This window comes from Adiantum capillus-veneris, chromosome 30 (assembly GCF_014529385.1).
Source record: "Adiantum capillus-veneris isolate H3 chromosome 30, ASM1452938v2, whole genome shotgun sequence".
In the NCBI taxonomy this organism is placed as follows: domain Eukaryota; kingdom Viridiplantae; phylum Streptophyta; class Polypodiopsida; order Polypodiales; family Pteridaceae; genus Adiantum; species Adiantum capillus-veneris.
Genome location: NC_140960.1, coordinates 75148379 through 75156540, shown reverse-complemented (window position 1 = coordinate 75156540; position 8162 = coordinate 75148379).

The window sequence follows — 8162 nt, the reverse complement described above, 5'->3', positions numbered from 1 at the left end:
TATCTTTTTTATATCGTTGGACTATCAGGTAGAAAGGAGCTCAAAATTAAAGGAGTAACATACTTCGTGCATGCGAAAATAAAAACGGGAAGTGCAAAATTGCTTGAACTATTTGTGAAAAAAACGCGAAGAAGATCCTTTCAGAGCATTTCTCTTGTACCTCTTGTATGAGTCTCTTTGGGGTGAGTACTGGCAAGCCCTGACATTCGACCCATAAAATGAGCACCTCATTGTGTTGCAACTATCCACTTGTTATGTTGCTTTACCCTCAAATTGGGGTACCTTGAATGTGTATAAAGACAATTCATGTGTACACTCGCTTTTATGCCCCAACAAGAATGACATTATAGTTGGATTTGTAGCTAGAAGCTGCAATGAAGATTACATATGTGTGGTCAAATATGAATGTTCGACAAGGGGTTGGGCAATGATGGTGCAACCAAAGTTGGTCCAAGTTGGGAAGTGTGCAATGCAGGGCTATGGATGCATACAGGTGCAAGGCAGAGTGCTTAAGCAGGTAAAAGTTCTAGGCAAGCAGGTCATGATGGAAATGGGGTTTTTAAGGCCAGAAAAGATCCATAATGGGGCAGTTGGGGTGGTAGATCCAAGTCTCCAAAGTGCTGAGTGTATGCCTTGGAATGTAGCGTTCAAGATGCTCTAGCAGCCGGTCCAGACGGCTCCTTGAACGGAGCTACGATACGAAAGATATGCTAGCTCGAAGGTGGAAAGGTTTGCAGATCCTCGACGGATAGGGCAGACAGGGATACGTGGTTGGGATTGATGTCAGTGGATGGGATTGAAGAGCTCAAGTTGTGGAGCATGCTGGTCTTCTTGGATTGCTAATACAAGTTATATAGTGCAAGTTATGGTGGATGGAAGATTTGTCGGGGGTCGGGTGTGTTCCAACTTAGCTACACTGGAAGGCATGCTAGCTGGAGAGTTTTTGGCCTCGACAGGGTTTGAGAAGGTAGTATGAGCAATGTGAAGTTGACAAAAAAGTGATAGCTCATCAATCGGATGCCCGATTAGTGAGTTACGGCCCGATGAAGTTGGCTGTAGATGCTAGAAGGAAGCTATCTTATGAATTTTTCCCGTTTTCACGGCATCGATTGGAGGGCCTAGCATGGTAAAAATGCAGTCAAGAGGGTGGAGTTCAAGGTCGAAAACCGGGGGCTTCAGTCGGTTCTTGTGGCTCAAGCAACCAAGAATTGCAGTGGCCTCAAGTGGCAGGGAAAGAACCTTGAGGGAGTTATTTCGAGCACTTTGGTGCCAAGGCACAGTCAATCTGCCACATGGCAGGAGAACAGAACCCCCTCTAGCGCACGTCCTGTGGCGCCCATGATTCTCTCTCTTTCAACTCATGCAGGTTAGCGCCCCCCTCAATGAAGTCAATAAGAGTTGATTAAAATGACTCTTGGCAGTTTTTTCGACAAACCACGAGTCATTTTGGGAGTCCAAAAGAGTGTTCTTTTGGAGGACGTTCCTGCAGAGGGGTGTGCTCGTGGAGCCGAATGCGCTGTAAAGCCGATGGTGTAGCGGGGAGCCAACGAGGGATTGCCCTCATGTTTTTTTTGTGAAGTAAAGATTTGGATTGTGCTCTGTTTTCCGGGTGGCCATGGTTTTGGCGCTCGTGCTTGTGTAAAGGTTTTTTTTCATTGCCTACATTGCCCCGCCTTGGAGCCGGTTCTCCCCTTCCCCCCCCTTCTCTTCCTCCTGCTCTCGTCTTTTGTCCGTCGTGTTGTCTTTGTGGAAGTGTGTGCCCACCCAAACCGGCAGTTCTTGTGTGTGGAGAGAGTGAGTTAGAGTGTTTGTGTGTGTGGTAAGAGGGTAGAGATGGACAATGGTGGAATGTGAGTGCGGTGTGGTGTTCTATCCGATCATGTGTGCATCAGTTTCTGTGCAAACGGAGGTTTGTTGGTGCGAGTGTGTTGAGTTTCAAAGGTGAAATCTAGTGGATTGGGGTGATGTGTATATCCTGGGCTATAGAGAGGCATCTGTTTGTTTTTCCTTTTCCCCCTGTCGAGCATGTTTAGGCATTGCAAACACATGCTTCAGTACAGCTAGAAGAATTCGCCACCTATAAATCAACAACTATCACAAATAGAGACTGCATGCTTCAAAGCAGTGATTGAGCAAATGCTAGCCATTTTACACACTCTGATTGATCGCATCATGGCCGCTCACTCTGTTGGCATAGTGCATTGTGATTTGCATCTCTACAATGTAATGTTATATTTTACCCGTGTGAATAAACCCTACCTTGGCATTATTGATTGAATATGATGCTTAGAACCCTAGTGAAGTGTGTGTCCAATAATTGTGTACATAATTCGGCTCAATCTTCATTTGCAATTCTGGAGGCAAAGAAGCAGGGGAACATGAGCTCGCAAAGCGGCTATGGATTGCTCCAGGGATATATGATCCGTAGTGCTAAGATGCATACACAAGGATTAGAAATATTTATGCATTAGGCTTTCTATATGAGATGCAGATAGACTTTGTTTCGACAAGCCAAAAAAGTGTACTTTCCAGATGAAGTGTTTTGTCAACCAAACCAAGATGTTCTGACACTTGGATGAAATCAAGAGAGCGCGAAGCTAGAAGAAACGCTTTTGGCAATTTGCTATTCTTTAAAGAGCATTTAAAGACATACCCTAGTCCTATTCAACGACCACTCATTAAGCTTATGTCGTCTTTTTATCCGGCTTAAATATTTTATAAATTGGTATCGATTATTCTCAATGATTTTCCATCTGGGTTTTTTATTTGAATCATCCGTATATAATCGATTGTGATACTGTTTTGCACTTGAATAGAAGTATATTTGAATCACTTTTCTATAGTCACTTGAGTAGAAGTATATTTGAATCAATTTTCTATAGTCACTTGAAGTATATTTGGATCAATTGTCTGACTATCATATCCCCTATAAGTCCATTATTGCCTTGATTTCTTTAAGCATTCTGATATCTTTGTATTTATAATCACTTTGAATTGAAGAGTTGCAGAGTAGTGAATTGGGAGAATTTTTTTGTCCAAGGTAAATAATATTTGTCTTTTTGGAAATTGCAGTTCTGAGACATCATGACTGAGGAAGAGCAAGCATGTGATGCACAAACAATGCCAATACATTACACCAATTGGTTTTTAATACTTTTCAATGCATGATATCTCTAGCACACGGTATGTCTGCGCAACAAGCAAACACACACAACTCGCCGACTATCAAAATGGGTAGATTTGAACCACACGCAATGGAAAGACACCAACAAAGAAGTGATTTAACAAAAAGGATTAAGACAATATGACCATGTGAGGACACACAGATCAAGAAAGTTTGGTGGAAAGTATCAAAGTGTCAACATCAAGAAATTAGGAAGAACACCACTTGAGGATTTACCTGGAAGTTTTTGGATACCCATTACACAGTACAGATTGTGCATTGTACTTTGCAAAAATGTTAGGCACACAATTTGTCCAGCAAAGTCTAGTAGACTTCTCCTCGAAGGAGACAATTGTGGCCACCCATGATATAAGAGAGAGTTGTCTGATATTCACATGAGAAGAGTTGGCATTGATAGCTGAAGGTACCGATCTAAATTTAAAAAAGAAAAACAATATCGTAACGACACAACTGGCAGAGAAGGATGGAGAAATAACACGGCTCCTTGAAGTAACTCAAACACCTCAAGCGTCGCAGGACCAAATGGGAAAAAGTGTTCATTGCGTAAGCTGAGATGTTCAGAGTTTGACACAACGAGTGAATCCCCCACTTGTTCAAGGGACACACATAAGTCACCTTGTTTTGCATCCAAAGTTAGTCCCTGTATCACACTCAGATGCATCTTCATCTTTTCAATGCCCAATATGCTGTTAGACTTTTGATGGATGCAGTGGCTACTACACATTAGAATGTGGCCATTATTTTCACCTAATTTGTTTAATTTGATTGATGCAAAACAATGGCCGATGTGGAATATGTTCTCAAGAGGTTCCACAAGGGGTATATTATATGTTTGGAATGGAAAATGAGTATAAATTCCAGCAAGCTCGCCAAAACACCCCTAGTAAAATTAGAAATCTATTTAGTATTGAAGAAGCATACTCAGAACACCACACTTAACAACAAGAGACGTTGTAATTTTACCTCTAATCAACATTGTATATAATCAATACATGTTGAATATAAGCGTTAATTACATTTTGTATTTGCAAGCTTCGCTCAAGTTATGTTGAATCTGTGTAGTCATTGTTTTGTTTTGAGTTCAAGAACTGTTTGTTTTTCTCTATTGGATCATGCATATCTATCGTGATATTCTCTTCGATTTTGGCTATCGTGCACTGAGACACACCGACATTGAGCGCACTTTCATCATCGTTTTGATAATCAAACACCCAACCAGGAATTCTTCCGTGTAGCCACTTTTAATATGATGCAATATCTTTTCATTGCAAAACGTGTAAATTAAGTTTTCAACACTATCTGCTAATAATTTGTTGCGAATTGTGCTATCAACATACTTGTATATACTCCAATTTCTCTTAGAGCCTGAATTTGCTGCACATTGCACAAAAAGTTTCATTACAAGAGGACGTAGAGTCGAGTAACTCTCTTTACCATTCATCATCCACCACTTTCATGCATGTTTCTCTTTTGCCATCGACTGTACAAAATCATTCACAGAAGGTCCTTCGTTCAGTCTGAATGCACTCATGTCTTTGAGGCAATCAACTGGACCCTAAACATTGGAGTAGAACAACCTCATAGAAATCGTTGACCAGCTTTGTATTTGACATCAGGTCTAAATTGCAACACCCTGGATCAAGCATGTAAGTCACACTATGGAGTGGACTATGAGTGCTCTTCCACCTTGCATGAAAGTACTTAGATAAGATTCTTTATTGTTTTGCAAAGAAAGATATTTGCCACTCTTCTACTACAGACTCTTTTAACTCCTCAGGATTTTCCAAACTTTGTTGGAATTTCTACCAAGTTATCCACACTTTGTCCAGATTTGACACCTTCTGAACAAAGTTGCAAATTGTGAACATAACAAGCATCATTATGTGGTATGTATCCATTACACTCTTTCAGCAAACGGTCTTGTTTATGGATCCATATAAACAAGTAATTTTCTCTTTCACCTTTTTAGATTGGTCAAGACGCCATTTGTAAAAAGCCATGCAGTTGAAAGTGTGTCAATCACAGGGCACTTATTGTGTAGGATTGATTCCAATGTGTAATAGTGCATGAAAAACTGAGTTTCAGCCCCGGGGCGGTCACTTTTTAGAATGTGTATGCTATCATGTGAGTTAACCGGAGAGGATTATTAAAAGATCAAAATGTATACATACAGAGGGGGGTGGGGGTTTTTTAAATAGGCACGTAGTGTAAATATAGTATGTATATTGAGGTATTATTAATAACCTCTTGAACGCATGTGATATAGGAAGCTTTTGATAAGTGACCGCCGTAGGGTTTGAGCAAGCAATTTCAATATAAGTAACATGTGAATCCTGTACAAATCAAGCACTCTTGGTCGTGATATTCTATAGTGTTGGTTGGTTTCGTCATAGGATTATCATGATTGGTATTTAACTTTGGCTGCTCTTGACATGCATCCATAACAGATTTCTCTACTACCTGTTGTCTCTTGCCACCCTTTTTGACGAGCTCTTCTCTCAAACGCTTTGCAACCACACGTGCCTGAGGATATTCGCATTTGTGAAAATTCTTTGTAAGGCTACCCAAAAAATGGTCCCTAATACATGGAACCTCACCTCATTTTGTGGTGTAGCATACTTTACATTCCCACTCCGTATATGTTGTGAGCAAACTCCCACTCTTTGTCGGGGGCTTTTTTTTCTTTTCTGACTTCATACTACTTGTGTCGATAGTTTGGTCCATTGCTAGCATTTAATATTGAAGGTATAAGAATTGGATATTCAGTTATAAAAACAATTCTTTACTTTTCAATATATATTAAAACTAAAAATCTTCATTAAGAAAGCAATCAAACCACATATCAACCATATATGTTGTGAGAAAATTTACACATTGCACTACACTCTTTATCTGACATTCTGTGTACAACAAAGCTATGAATTTTTCAATGAAAGATCGCACCCTACTTACCCATTGGCCATGCACTATAATTGGGTAGTAGATTTGGTTACAATGCTATTGAGTTTATGCAAATGAGATATTATAGTTCTTGCATGAGAAGATTTAACTAGCTAGGTTGAAGGTCGTGCTCTAAGAAGAAAAAGCATAGAAGGAATATGTAAGTTCCTTTTGGAAGATGTGATTAGTCGTTATGGTTGTTTTGGTAAAATATTAGTAGACTTGGTGAGTTGGATGTTGACAAAGCTAGAGAATTTTTCTCTAGGTGGGGATTCAACTTGCTCTAACTATTGCTTACAAACCTGAAGGTAATGGTAAATCAAAGTGTGGACATCATCTTATTATTAAAGCTTTGGATGAGGCTTGCAAAGATAAACTAGTAGAATGGCCTAGCTTGTTGCCTTATGCTTTATGGGGCGATCGTCGTACAACTCATAGCTCAGTCACTGGTTATATGCCTTTTGAGTTGATGTATAGCTAGAAACCTGTAATGCCAATGGAGGATGTAAATCCCACACGGAATGTATTTCCTTGGGAGGATGGAATGAGCAGGGAAGACATTCTTTCTTTGTGTATACAAAAAATAGAAAGAATACCTCAAAATATTGAGATTGCAATAACACAATTGAAAGATGCAAGGCTAAAGATTAGAAAATTTTGATAAAAGAAAAAGGCTCGTGCCTAAAGCTATTGAGGAAGGCATGCTTCTGTGTTGGTGTATGAAAATAGTCTTAACAACCAGCATTCAAAAATAAGAAAGCTTTCAAAGATATGGTTTTGTCCTTATGAGGTTAAGCATTACATGGGAATGCAACTTACACTTTGCATGAGTTGGATGGGATAGAAATGAAGATTCCCATTGCAAGAAAAACTTATCAATTTATTCAATTCAAGAGTTAACAACATTCGCTTTGACTCGCAAGAAAGTCAAAATGGGGCTCATGATGAAAATTCTATGGGTGGGGATGAAGGAAGAGAGGATGATGTGTTAGAATTCAATGAAGATGAAAATGGGACTAACATGTATGTTGACCTAAATGAAGACTGAACCTGGAAAAAGATATGTGTGGAACATGCCGGAGGATGTGCAAGTTTAGATGGGATGGATGTCATGCCATGGAACATGCATAATGTGAAACTAAAACATCTATCTCACTCTTAATGCTTTTGATGTATGGGACCAAATGTTACAATGTACATAGTGTGATATATGAGAAAATGGATGCCATGATCATAATTATGTACATACCTTATCGAGGAGGCAAGGCCATGGACGAGGCACTATGGCGTGCTATACATCAATAGAATATTCCTTGTTTCCTTTATAAATATACAAATTTCAAGTGTTTCAAAGTTGGCACACTCAATTTCCCTAGAAAGTTCAATGCAGACGATCTCGAAAAAAAATAGCAAGTTTTATGCGTGGCCATAAAAAACGTATACTACGTGCTTGCCAAGTAGGAAAGTGAGGTTAAACATACTATTTTAACCCAATGGAATTTTGCCATAATTTTAGGGATTTTTCCTATCTTGTTTGGGTTTTTTGTGGACAAAAAGGACATTTTTGGGCTAAAAATGACCATAAAATGATAAAAAATAGGCCAAAATTAAGTGAAAATAGCTCAAAATTCCACATCAATGGTGGTTCCATCCTTTCTCAAGTTTAGGGTAAGTTTATAGAGCCAAAAATGAGCTCTTTTGGAGATCTAAAGAAGAAGATATTGTAGTTCCAAGTGCTAGTGCAGTCCCGTGCTGTTTCCATTGTATGCTCGAGGATGAGAAGCCACCAATAAGGTTTCCCCTCTTCAAATAATCACTTGAGATTCTCTATTGAAGTTTGGAAGCTCCCATGAAATGGTCATAAGTGTGGGTTTTTACCAGGGTGAAAGAGCACCGTATATGTGCAATTGGGAATGAGGCTACACCAAATCAATTACACACACACACACACACACGCACGCACACACACACACACAAGAGTTTTGAATTGATATGGGTTTCTTTCTAGAGTGATGGTTTCATGGCTAGAATTTTGGTC